Below are 12544 nucleotides of genomic sequence, written 5' to 3' on the forward strand. Positions count from 1 at the left end.
ATAAGTTTCCAGAAATGTTAGGCATTTCCAGATATGAGTAGTAATTCCTAGATTGTTCATTGTGTTAATTCCAGATGATTTACAAAAAAGAATTTGTTATTGTTAATCAAATTGCAGTTTACACAATGCATTCTAACAGTTCTCTTTGACCACCAGCTATTTGGTACTAATTATCGATACGTGATGGCTAGCCTTGGGACAAAGTTGTTGCATGAGAGGAATGATCACGGCAAAGAATACTTCTGGCCCAAACTTTCAGCAGAGGTTCATTTCTGCTGAGATGTACAAAAGTGTTGGCATTTGCAAATGGTTTTGGTTATCAAACATTTTGCTGTACGATTTGATTAGGAACAGCTGAGTGATAAAAACATTTTCTTAACTAATGCAAATAAAACACTTCATTGCCTCACATGTACAACCGTAATGATAAAAAAGTAAACCAAATCTAATTCTGAGACTAAACTATCTGCACTGAGGCCCTTTTATTCTGTTGCTTTCCTATTAAAAATTCCATTTTCATCTCTTCATCACGTATAAAAACCTGGGACTCTAACTAACTGGATATATAGTCACACCATGTGTGACTAACACACAGTAATGCAAGAGCAATCCCCTCCAGACATCATAACTTTATCAAGTTACTTCACTGGTTACCAAACATCTCTTTTTGTCCAGATGTTACCGTGGTAAATATGTTGGAAGTGGAATGCATTAGCAAATAAAAATGTGTCTAATCTTCTCTGGAACGGCACAGAATATTCTCTTTCATCATATTCCCTATGTCTATTAGAAGCAGAAGGGTTTGCAGGTGAAGTAAGACTATGAAGAAAACCATATCCCACTTGTTGAAGCTAATACATAACAGTTAATAAACAGAACATACTAATGTGTTGAATGTGGATACCAGTTCTGACGTAAGCAGACAGGACTTTAAGACCTTAAAATAATGCCTCTAGAAGCATCAACATTTTAGCAGTCTTCAATGGTTTCCCCAGATTCACACTTCTGGGCACTACCATCAGCATCAGCAGCTGTAGGATCTGCGAGAGATGGCACAGGCACAAGAAATATATCCTTTCAGTCCTACCTCCCCTCCTCTCTTGGACCAGATGTTGACAGGAAGCTCCACTGCCAAGTCCAAGACTCTGGATCTTGAAGGTGACTTTTTGGAGAGAGCTGGTCCACGCCGGGCTTCATGGGGGATTTGAAAGCAGACAGCCTTAGCAACCAGATCTTTTGAGAGCAGCCAGCACACGTTTCTGTGACGCTGTAACAAATCCAAAACAAGAGTTCCTCAGTACTCATCACTTGTAAATCAGCCATGGCAGTGAAAACCAGCAAAAGATGGCTGGATCTCTGAAAAAAAAGAGGGCAGCAGAGGCAACGCAAGGGTGGAGCTGTACCTTGTCCAGCCAGGCAAACGCATCTCTCTGCATTGGAAGCAACACTTTGGGCAGCATGCCATTTTGAGAAGAACGTGTAGGGCATGGTGAGAACCACGGTAATAGTCTTTCTGAAGGAATCTATGGGAATTCTGATTTTTTTTTTTTTTTTTTTCCCCAAAAGAATGAGCAGTGTTCCTCCAAAATACTAGACATATTTAAGGCTAAATCTTTGCCATGTTAACACGGAAGAGAAAGCTTGAAATGACATTGGAAAGGCCAGTATTGCACCTGTGAGAGGTAAGGACCCTTTCTGTTACCTCTCAGTGGCTCCCGAATGGACAGGGACAGGACTCAGGACACATTCCCAGCCCCAAGGGGCTCTTCTAAACCTTTCCTCACTACTTTCCTTTTGTCAGTTATGTATTTTATGTGCCTGGTTAAAACGATGTTGATCCCCACATACCCTGAGGTGACAGAGCACACTATGACGTGATAATTCCTATAGATTTATAAGGAGAAAAAAATGGACCTGCTTTTCCATCTTTGCTTTTGGACAAATTAAGGCTGAAGGCCACATTCCTGTCTGTATTTACCTGTATTCACATACACAGTCCTACCAAACTTGGCAGGGCTAGTTATATTCAAAAAGCGAAGCATATTCTGAGGCCTCACAAGACAAGGGTCTAAGGAAGCAAATATTTTCTGTATGGTCATCCCCACCAGCGGGTCACCCAGGTGAGCCAGCAAGTTTCAAACACCATGGGTGATCTTCTGAGAGGTCTGGAAAATGGGTTGACCACATGTCCCTTTCAGGCATCTCAGCCCTTTCTCCCTTTCCCACTAATTGCTTTATACTTCTGAAGCTGTACCCATCAATTTAAGGGTAACCCACAAAATAATCATAGAAATTTTGTTTTACCACCATGTCTTTTCTATTTAAACCACATGTAATACTAGAAGCTGACCATATCAGAACAAAATATAAACAAGTATAAGCCAGAAAAAATGTGAAAATAGCATTTTCTCACAATGACTATGAAGATGATGAAGACAAGTATGGACAGAGATGCTTGCAAATTAGTAAAGATCAAAGGGAATATGTCAGGAAAGCATATTTTTTTCATTGATTTAATGGTGAGCGTTAACTAAATATTTTCTTTCAGGAAAAAATCCATGCAAAAGATCAGCAGTTCAAATTGTTGAACAACATCTGAGGCTGACAGCTATTCAGTATGATCAAAACATTGCCTTTCAGTAATGTAATCTGCTAACAAACCAATATTCAGGGTTGCTCCTACTTGCACCACTCAGACATGAAAAAGAACGTGTCAGATCTTTCCTGAAAGCTTTGCTGGATCCCAAGGCCCACTTGGATGCAAGCTTGGATGCTCCCATGCTGGCGTAGGTCAGGAATACCAAGGCTTTGTCCAGCTGCTTGCTTGATTTGTTCTCACTGTACTTGGGCCAACTATAAAAAGCTTAAAGGCCTGTACAAACATGCCAAGTCAAAAGTAGGTGTAAGTAGGAATAGCAATATGTCTTTTTTCTCCCTCCCCGTTTCTCATCATTGCTGCTGTGTCAGATCCCCCGCAGTGCTTGCCCTCAGCGAAGTGACACACACAGCCTCTGTTCGGCACCCAGAGGGGTTGGGGAGAGGGGCAGCCCTGGCAGCCTGTGTCACTGCAGGGCATTTGAGCACTTGCTCTGGGTTTAAATCCAGTTTTATAACAGTTTCTTTGATCAGTCCGAGTGAGATTCCCACAATATATTATAGTCTGGAATCGTCTTTCATCTTGCCATCAATACCTAACCTGCTCTGGTACGCAGTTTGGGGTATTTAGCACATAAATTTGGTTTGCCCTTAGTGCGTATGAGGCTGGTTACCCCCTTGAGAAAATATCACGACATCCAGGGAGGCACTGGAAGTAGCAATTCATAGATTTGGGAGCTTTAAGACTACCTTCTAAGTAGTCACTGACATGTTCTCTCTTTTTTGGCTCATCCCCTCGTAGAACACAGATGACAGTACATATGCTTTACCTTACTGGGTTTTGCAAGGATTAGTTAGTGGGGTTTTTTATGCGTACACTTTGACTTTTGTGGACCGTATTTAGCAATGGGATCATGGCAGCGTAATTCCTCGTAACCGCAGGGGAACTATGACTTCTGCACCAAGGGTGCGTGGGGATGTATGCTGTGTATTACAGCGCAGGCAGAGACACAGCTGCTCCGTGCAGCACACCACTTAGAGGCATAGCAGTAGCTGTACAGCTGAAATATTTTCTTACCCTTTCCATTAAGTTTAAACCACAAAAAAAAAATAGGACTTAATTTCCTGCCATGACATCACTATGGAATATTTAAACCATACACATCTCCTCATTTTAAAGTCAACTTTCCCCTGCTGTTTGAATGCAATCCCTTTTATTTTGCTAAAATATCTGAGGACAAGCAAATGTTCAGACAGCGCTTGCTACTAATCCGTTCCTTGCAGTAATTCTTAGCCATGCACACAGCTAGAAACACTCTAGAGCAGACTTTCTTAAGTGTGTATATAGAGAGAGAGTGCCAGGCTTATAGTGCCATTTCAGAGGCTGACAACCGGAGTGCCTTGTACGTAGGTGCCCCAGGCCTCCATTTCACCAAAGTTTCATATTTTAACCACACCCGTTTTTCCCCACCAGCAGACTCTCGTGCCTCTGTGCCAGCCTGGCTGCTGCCACCGATGTGCCACTGGGCTGGCAGTGCTGCCCGGGTGCTCCCACGCCAGTCTGAAGCCATCGCTCCCGCCGGCCGGCATCTGGGCTGGTGCAGGAGGAAGCCTTCAGCAGCCCCATTTGCATTTGCAGCTCCAGCAGCTGTTCCTTGTCTCCTCCAGAAGGGCAGTGGGCCAGATCTGCCTGTGGTCAAGGCAGCTGCTTGGACCATGCTGACCTAAGCCTCAAATGCCTTCATAGACCAGCCAAATCCTTAGCAGCCACATCCTGCTCTTAAACAAGACAAGGAGCATGGAGAATGGTTGCAAACCATCCTGGGTTACTCTGTGGGAGATGGATTTCAGCAGGGTGGGAGCTCAGAGGGCCTTTAAAGGTACACAGCACTGACATGAGCAATTTTGTTCCTACTGATGCAAATTATAACACTTAGTTCACCGCTTTGCTGAAGAAATTGAGTCCCATATGAATAATCTTAGCCAGTCAGTTCCAGAGCTACTGAGAGAAGAGTCCATTTTAGAAAAAATGCAGAGAAAACTAAATCTCAGCAGCAGCATGAATACTGTCACAGCAACACTCCGTGAAAGGCTTGAGGCAAGATCTGTAAAATTTAAACTATAAAAATAAATTATAACATGAAATTCTTGTTTGTCCCATAGCTACAACCAGGTGTAGCTGGGTATCAGGGCAGTGCCTGTGCATACGCCCACCGCGCTTCAGCCATCAGCTCCTGGGGTGGTCCGGGATCTCCCCAGATCTCCACCCATTGCCTGGGCTGACCTGGGACAGGGAGTCACCCCATAGCACAGTGCAGCACTCCACTCACTGCTGAGGGACCTCTCCAGGGGGAAGCCTAGGAAGGCCCAGAAATCCCGCTGAGCAGAGGCCAGCTGATAGGCACTAGTTGCATGTTCAGCATGCAGAGTAACAGCCCAGGTGGAGAACCTGGCAGTCCCTGCAGCTGCCCCGAGCCCTTCTGCCTGCAGAACTGACCAAACCGCGGACAGGGAATGACAAATGTTCAGTAGAAACTGCTCCGACAGACGCTCGCATAGGACAGTCTTTTGTACATAGCTAATATAGTCAGGAGATGCTTAGTTCACAGTTTAAGATAACCAATAGAAACAACTCATGCATTTGCCAGAGCAGTCCCATAGGACCACAGCCCAGCTGGATATAAGCCTGCAGCAGAACAGCAGCCTGGAGAGTCTCACCCGATCCAGCTGAAGATGCTGTTGCAGGGACCCTTGAAGCGGAGGCTCCCATCACCATCCAGACAGCGACCGGCCATCCTGTTCGAGAGATCTGTTTCCCCACACCAGTGTCACCTGTGCAGGAGATCCCAATGAGTTAGGGTTTTTTTTTGTTCCCAACAAACACTCTTTTCACAAGTATCTGTGCAATGGGTAGAAAATAGGGATGCTGAAAGTCTGCAGTTTCAGAACTGAGCATTAGGCATCAAAATGCAGCCCAGAAAGCCCATTCCTTCATGCCTGTTCCATGGCAGGTGGGGTTCAGGGCTGCAATCCTTCTTGGCACTGTGTCAGCACTCACAAAGATGAGGTTTACTGCTAAAGGCCATAGAGAAATCAGCTGAACAGTTCTTTCCCTTTTCCATTTATCCAAGAAAAAACCACAGTGGCTTCCAATCAAGAGTGGGATGAGATTCACTATTTTTACCATCTTATATTTTCTCTGAATTGCTAGGTCCTTTTCTCCCTCCACTACATTTAGCACGTGATGCACAGATGTTGCCTTGCTGCTCGCTTATCTTCCTTCAATGATTACTTTGTAATTCTCCTTAATAACAATATCTGCTCCAGGACAGTTAGCATACGACTCTAGAAGAAGAAAGGACCTCAGTTGGATGGATCTCATCATTATTTAGGTGCAAATGTGTGCTGCACATCAACCACGTGACTCTTCTAAGATACGAGCTAAGAAAGATCAAGCTGTACTATTCTTGCTGTATTTTTCTTGGACACTTGCTCTTCCTAGATAGCAGTGGGAAGCTGTCTTGTAATTGCTTATATATTCTGTAAATATGGCAAATTTCTCTGTGATCCTGAGTGCTGCCTGAAATGAAACATATAATTGAATTTTGAAATGATAGACATAGTGGCATGAATCCAGTGATTTCTGAGAACTGGAAGGGCATCAGGGAAGAAACACATCTGTTTAAAGAAAAAAAAATACTGCCATCAAGAGTTCAGCTAGACATGCCCTCCTACCTAATTGCTCACTGAAGGTATAAATCCTAGTCCTCAGGAGACCTATCAGAATGATAACCTTGAAGACTGAAAGCCATTAGCTGATAAATCAGAGATTCGGGCTCCACGCTGGGGAAATCCTTGGGATTACCGCCGTCTTTGCCAGCAGTCAAAATGTACTGGGTTGCCTTATACAGGCACAGCTTCTAGACTTGCATTATCTTGGGAGTACTGATAACAGCTATTTGTGGCCAGATCTCGGCTCAAGATAAATGTCCAGGTATTTACCCAGCTTCACTCATGACGCTGCAGATTGCAGTGAGTTCTGGACTGCAAAGGCTACACTGCTAGCAAATAGTTATGGAGCTAGCTGGGTCATGGCTAGCTCCTGCAGCTGCACCCGCTACCACAGCTATGTTTATTTTAATACGACTAGAAGTGCCTTTTCAAAGGTCTGTCCCAATATGGGGCAAAAAAGTACAAATCTAGCTTGGAATTGGTGAAAGCATCCTCCCTGGAAATACCCTGTGGGGATGATAACAAGGGCAAGGTTAAGCATTTTTTCTTCCACCTGTTCATTTTTTTTTAACAACAGCCACTATGGAAGAAAAAAATCTGAAGTTTGTATCAAAGTGGGACTGAGGGAGCAGGGGGACTTTAGGCTACACGGAGATTTCCTTTATCGCCAGCTGTTATCAGTGAACCAGAAGCAATGATGAAGTGATAAAAACCCAAGGCAGCCTTTATGGAGAGCACACACCGAGGAACCAGGCAGACTAAAGAAACCAGCCTGGTAAGTTTAAACCATTTATAGAAGGTTTCCAAGGAACCCAGAGGAAAATTAAATCCCGACATAACTCACCGAGCCAGAATCATGCTACTGAAAACCTGAAACCCCCCAAAAACCCCCATTTTCAGTCAAAACCCCAGCACTTATGGCTTTTAAGCTCTTTAAAACAAAATACCTGAGAGGAACAAGGCAATTGTTAACAACAGCTCTAGCAGGTAACAACTGAAAAAACATCCCTCTGCTTCAAGCTGGCTGAGACCACTTCTAAAAACAGGCACGTGTGCTTTTTCCAATACACTGCAGAGGAGGCTGAACTGGATTATTTCTCTGGTACTTTCCAATTGTACCTAGGGATAATGAGAAAAGAATCATTAAGCATTACAAATACAGTAGTTTAAGTGGTCTTTGGGTTTGCGTAATCCTGTGCATTGGAATAAGGTGACTCATCCATAGTGGATTTGCTGGATTTGGAAAGAATGGCGGCTGGGAAACCTGTAAATATAACTCACGAGGATTTATTTCTGTTAGGAGCTAGCCATTTCTACTTCACCTATGCTGCTTGTCTTTTCCACTGAGCTTCTGATACTGCAGCCATCTACTAACTGGGTGTACAATCCCCTCTTCTCATGGATTTTGTGTTGGCGTAACCACAGCCCTACCATTACCCAGCCCAAAAGAGAGCACGAAGCCCAAACCAGTTTAAGCCCTGTGTACATGGAAGTGCTGGGAATGCGAAATGTGAGAGAACAGACTGATGTACCATTGGGCTGTTGGTTACAATTCTTACTATCCCCTGATGCCATTTCTTATTTACTTTTCACACCAACAAGCTCTGCTTGTAAATAATACCCTGCAGCAATAAGTTCTGGACAAACAACAAAAAATTACAATCTTTGCCCAGAAGAAAATATAAATTAAATGGTAAGCTCTAAAAGAGCTCTTTTTTTTAGGTAGACTTCCAAAATCTTTGTTTACTTTTCTCAAACCTAAAAAATTAAGTCTCCTTTTGTTTGTTTCTCCAATGGACGAGAAACTTTCTGCTTCTTGTTTTTTTTCCAGGTGTTTTCTTTTTCTTTTAGGAAACTACTACTTTCTTTATCTTGTTTAAAAGTTTAGTTTAAAATATTATATTTCCTCAAATGATTCTTTCTTACATTTCTTGCCTCTAACCAATGTTTTGAATTACCGTACTGTGGCTTCAAGCTTATGTGACCAGGAAATAAAGCTGTAGAGCTCCGGTTGCATAATATAATTCACTATAGGCTCACAAGCTTACTGTAACAGTAGCATTTTCCTGTAACAGCCTAGTCTCCTTTCTTTCTGGCAGTTACTGTCATACCTATATTTGTCCAGCTCTAGGGAGCTGCTGGCAGTTTCACAGTTCCAGCGCTCCTGGGTTAGGAAGCAGGGATAAACTAAAGGAATAAAGACTAGGCTATTTACCATACTCTTCATATCAGGGAAAAAAACTCTAGGCAACGTAATCCTGTGTTTAAAGCATCAGCTAGGAAGGACAGAGCTTCAGTAAACATCCAGCACAAAAAAATGATTGAAAAATATCAGGTTGAGATTATATCATTCTTCTCATAGCAATGAGAAACGCTCATGTTCAGTTTTCCCAGCATGTCTCTCTGACTCAGTTGTGGCAGCTTTGACTAGTCAGGGATTGCAAAGCATTTTTGCTTTAAAGGTCAGCTGTTTCAGGGGCTTGAACTCAGTTTGCCCTGAAATTTGGTATGCATTGTTCAGTGTGCTGGGAGTAGGGCGAGTCTGCCCAATATCAGACATTTGGCTGAGTCTTCAAAGATATATATCCCCAAACTCTTATTTTTTCTTAAGCTTGACAAATTATAGCAATTTTGGTGTGTGCAGACTCAGTGATCTTGTTCAGGCCCCCAAAGAGCATCCCCATCTCCTGCAGAGCTCTGGCTCTTTGGGCAGGGCAGGGCAGCACCACTGCAACCGATATTCACAAAAGGGCTTTGTAGCTGCGAGTCTCAGAGCAAAAGCCTAGCATTATATGGTATAGCTGGGGAGATGGGAGTCAAAAAACTTTCTCCTTCATCAATTCACGCCTGAATACCTGTCATCTTTATACAGCACAGCATAAAATTGGCTGCAGGCAAACACCTTTACACAGAAACTTCTTGTCTCGGTGAAATTTTTATGCTTTGATATGTGCAGACATAGAATAAAATATGTCTTTTCATCAACAAGATAAGCCTGCTGTTGCTACTTTGTACTCACTGCCTTATTTTGCAGGAAACGTTTGGTCTGTTTGCATCTGTTTATGGAAAGAGAACAAGCATTTCAAGGGAAAGAGAAAAAAGAACAGCAAACTGGGAAAATGCTTTCTCTGTCAGCACTACAATATTAATAGTGCTTGCCGTTTCGCTTGGCAATAAATAACAAGCCATTCCTGCCTTAAAAAAAAGCAGCAAGAACACACCCTTAGCCAAAAACATCCCAAGCAGAAAGGCCAAGTTTCCATAAGTGCAAGACTACATTAATTACACGTCTAAACAGTCCACAGTGTTTGCAGAAAGCAACCGATCTCTTTCAGAGCTGTTACTTTTAAAAGGTATTTTCAGTGCTTGGCAGAGTTGATCAGCAAACCAACCGCTGTTCCTAAGCTGGTCTCTTTTCGGTGGGGCTGGGAATGCTGAAACACGGGGAGCAGGGCAGGGGCAGGTCCCCCGCGCCCAGCCGCGGGGCAACCAAGGCACCCGGCTCAAGTTCAGTTTCCACTCGAATAAAACAATTCTGCTTCAAATCTCTGGTCGCACTTATTCATAGAAAGAAGCTCAATTAGTTCTTGCTAATTCATAGCTGTGAAATATTACTATTCAAGCCTCCCATGGCTTAAGTTTCTTTTTAAATCCATATATAGTTACAGAACGCCTGTCTAGCAAACTTGCTGATCTAGCCTAGTTCTTTCCTCTGGAAAGTCTGACATGTGAGCAGCTCTGTGAAAAGTTAAAGAGGCAGTATCGAATGTACTTGCAAAAATATTTTTTTTTATATTTGTGTTTACCATCTGTTGCTAATGGAATAGAATTTCAGGAGCCTGTAAATGATCTCTTTCTTACGGATCTGGCCCATCCTTCAGCAAGTCGGTTACCTGAGGCTTTAACTCCAAGAAAGTGCTCTAAGTTAAGCACAAACTTGGTATTATTTTTTCTTGTGTATTTTTTTTTGCACACTACACAAACATGTATCAATTTCTTTTGCAAAATAAGAAGAAAATCATTTTTAATTACCAAATTTTCTACAAAAGTATATTAAAATTACCATGTGAGAGTAATCCATGATTGTGCGATCACATCTGAGGTGTGATGAAGTTCATAACCTTTTTTCTGTTCTTCCTCAGACAGAGCATGAGGTTTGCTCTTGCTTGCCTCAGCCAGAAGGTTTGATTCCCTTTTCAGACTGGAGCAATTAACCAGTGTAAGCACCTTCTGAAGTGAATTAAGTTTAATCACAGGGTCTAAACTAAATTGCATTCATTGTATTTCTAACATGCCATGGCTAAGCTTTTTGCTTGATGAAAAATCAGACAGAAAGAAACATTATGTTGAAGATGGCAATGGTTTTTAATGTAGATGAGTGATTTTGTGCTAGCCCTTCAGGTTGCGAAAGCATTGCCGGTGTCATGCTAGCCTTAGGCAGATCTGATCCAGAACAGCTTCCACATCACCGAAAGGCCCAATAGCAGCTGGCAGGATTTTATCAAATTATTGTACTAATCGCCATATACTATTAATAACTGAAGTTGCAGTGGCATTTTCATCTTTGCATTCACTGCTGCCGTGAACTAATAGCAGAGGAGAAATAAAGCAGAGGTGGTGTGATGAAATCGAGATGTCTCAATGCTGAGCAAAGTATGCAGCCCGGTTCCTGACCTTTATGTGTGTGCTTAGATTGAGTGTAGATCTGCCTAAGTACCTATTGCTCAGGAAGACACTTGTGATCCTGCAGGTTAAAAAGAATTGGAAAATCGTGGCATTATCTCTTCTACCCATACTGGCTTCCCTGCTGGGTTCACTGAGCATCACATGCATAAAGGCTGTGCTGCTGAGCCTCCTCCTCCTCCTCTGAAACCAGAACATGATTAATCCCCTCCAGTGTCTTTAGACTGACTGCCTTGGCCAAGAGCCCAGGGGAGAGGGGCCGCTGGCCGCTGTGCTCCTTTGCGGTGTGGCAGGAGGCCGTGCCGGGTGCTGCCGCAGCTTCTTGGGCTGGACGGGGAGGGAGCCCACGTCAGCGGCGCTGGGACAAGGGGGCAGCACCTCTGCAATGCCCAGGGTGCAAAGATGACCTGGGGACCAACATCTCTGTCATGACCCTGAACAGTCACATACATATATTACTGTGTCATGTGCTCTACACAGCTGCCAGACCGTATTAAAAAAAAGAAATAAAAGGGTGCTAATATAACAGATGCAGTTTTTCTCATTTCTTTTTTTGTTTTGTTTTTAAATTAGTCCTAGATTAGATTAGAGTGAAATATTTCCCCAGATTACAGCCACGTGTATCAATTTTCCCCCCTACCTGTAAGTATATAGTTGCCTGCCTTATTTCAAGGATGGAAATCTTGTATTCCCCTAGCTCTGTCTGTCTGTGCAGTCACCAGTACGTACCGGTTTTGGTGCTGAAAGACTCTTCTTCTTCCCAGACTAATCAAAAAGTACTGCATAAGACAATCAGTTGTTTATGTACCTTGATACTTGTATTAATTCATAATTTACTGAGCAGTTGTCTCCCTCACTCGACGTCGGAGCAGTTTGCAGGTGGAAAAGTTTGCGAGCCTGTTCTGCCTGCTCAGGGCAGGTGGTGGAGACAGCACGAGTTAATCCCTCACTTTCCCCTAACCTGACATTTTCCTGGCTCTGCCATTGATTTGCTCTATACCTGTGTACAAGCCCCTTAATTTTGTGTACTATTTATATTTTGAGAGCTCATGGGCGCTTCTTAGCACCTTATAGGACCAGTCTTTGTAGGAACACAGCTTATCTCATGCTCTCGGAACTCACACCCTAATGTAAAAATTTAGATTATAAGTATCAAAGTATGAGGAAACCATATGGGATGAAATATATCTTGATCAGATACTACAGGGGTCTCACCTTATGGGGTCCAGTTTCTGGGACAGAGACCATCTCTAGTGCTGTCTTAGCTCATGGACATAGTTGATTCTTCTGGATGTAATTGTAATTCAAATAAAGAATAATAGTTAAAACAACATTGTGCTGTTTTACCTAGCCATAGGGTAATTCAGATGGGAATTCAAACACAAATGTGAACACAGGAACAGAATCAGGCAAAAATATCTAATGAATGGCTGGGTCTGAAATGCTTCACTGGTGTCTCAGTTTCAGCATGTTTTCACTGAAACCAAGACAGGGGTTCGTGGCTCCCCGGAAAAGTGGGTCCCCAGTGCTATGG

The sequence above is a fragment of the Platalea leucorodia genome (genome assembly GCF_965183815.1).
Source record: "Platalea leucorodia genome assembly, chromosome: 7".
In the NCBI taxonomy this organism is placed as follows: domain Eukaryota; kingdom Metazoa; phylum Chordata; class Aves; order Pelecaniformes; family Threskiornithidae; genus Platalea; species Platalea leucorodia.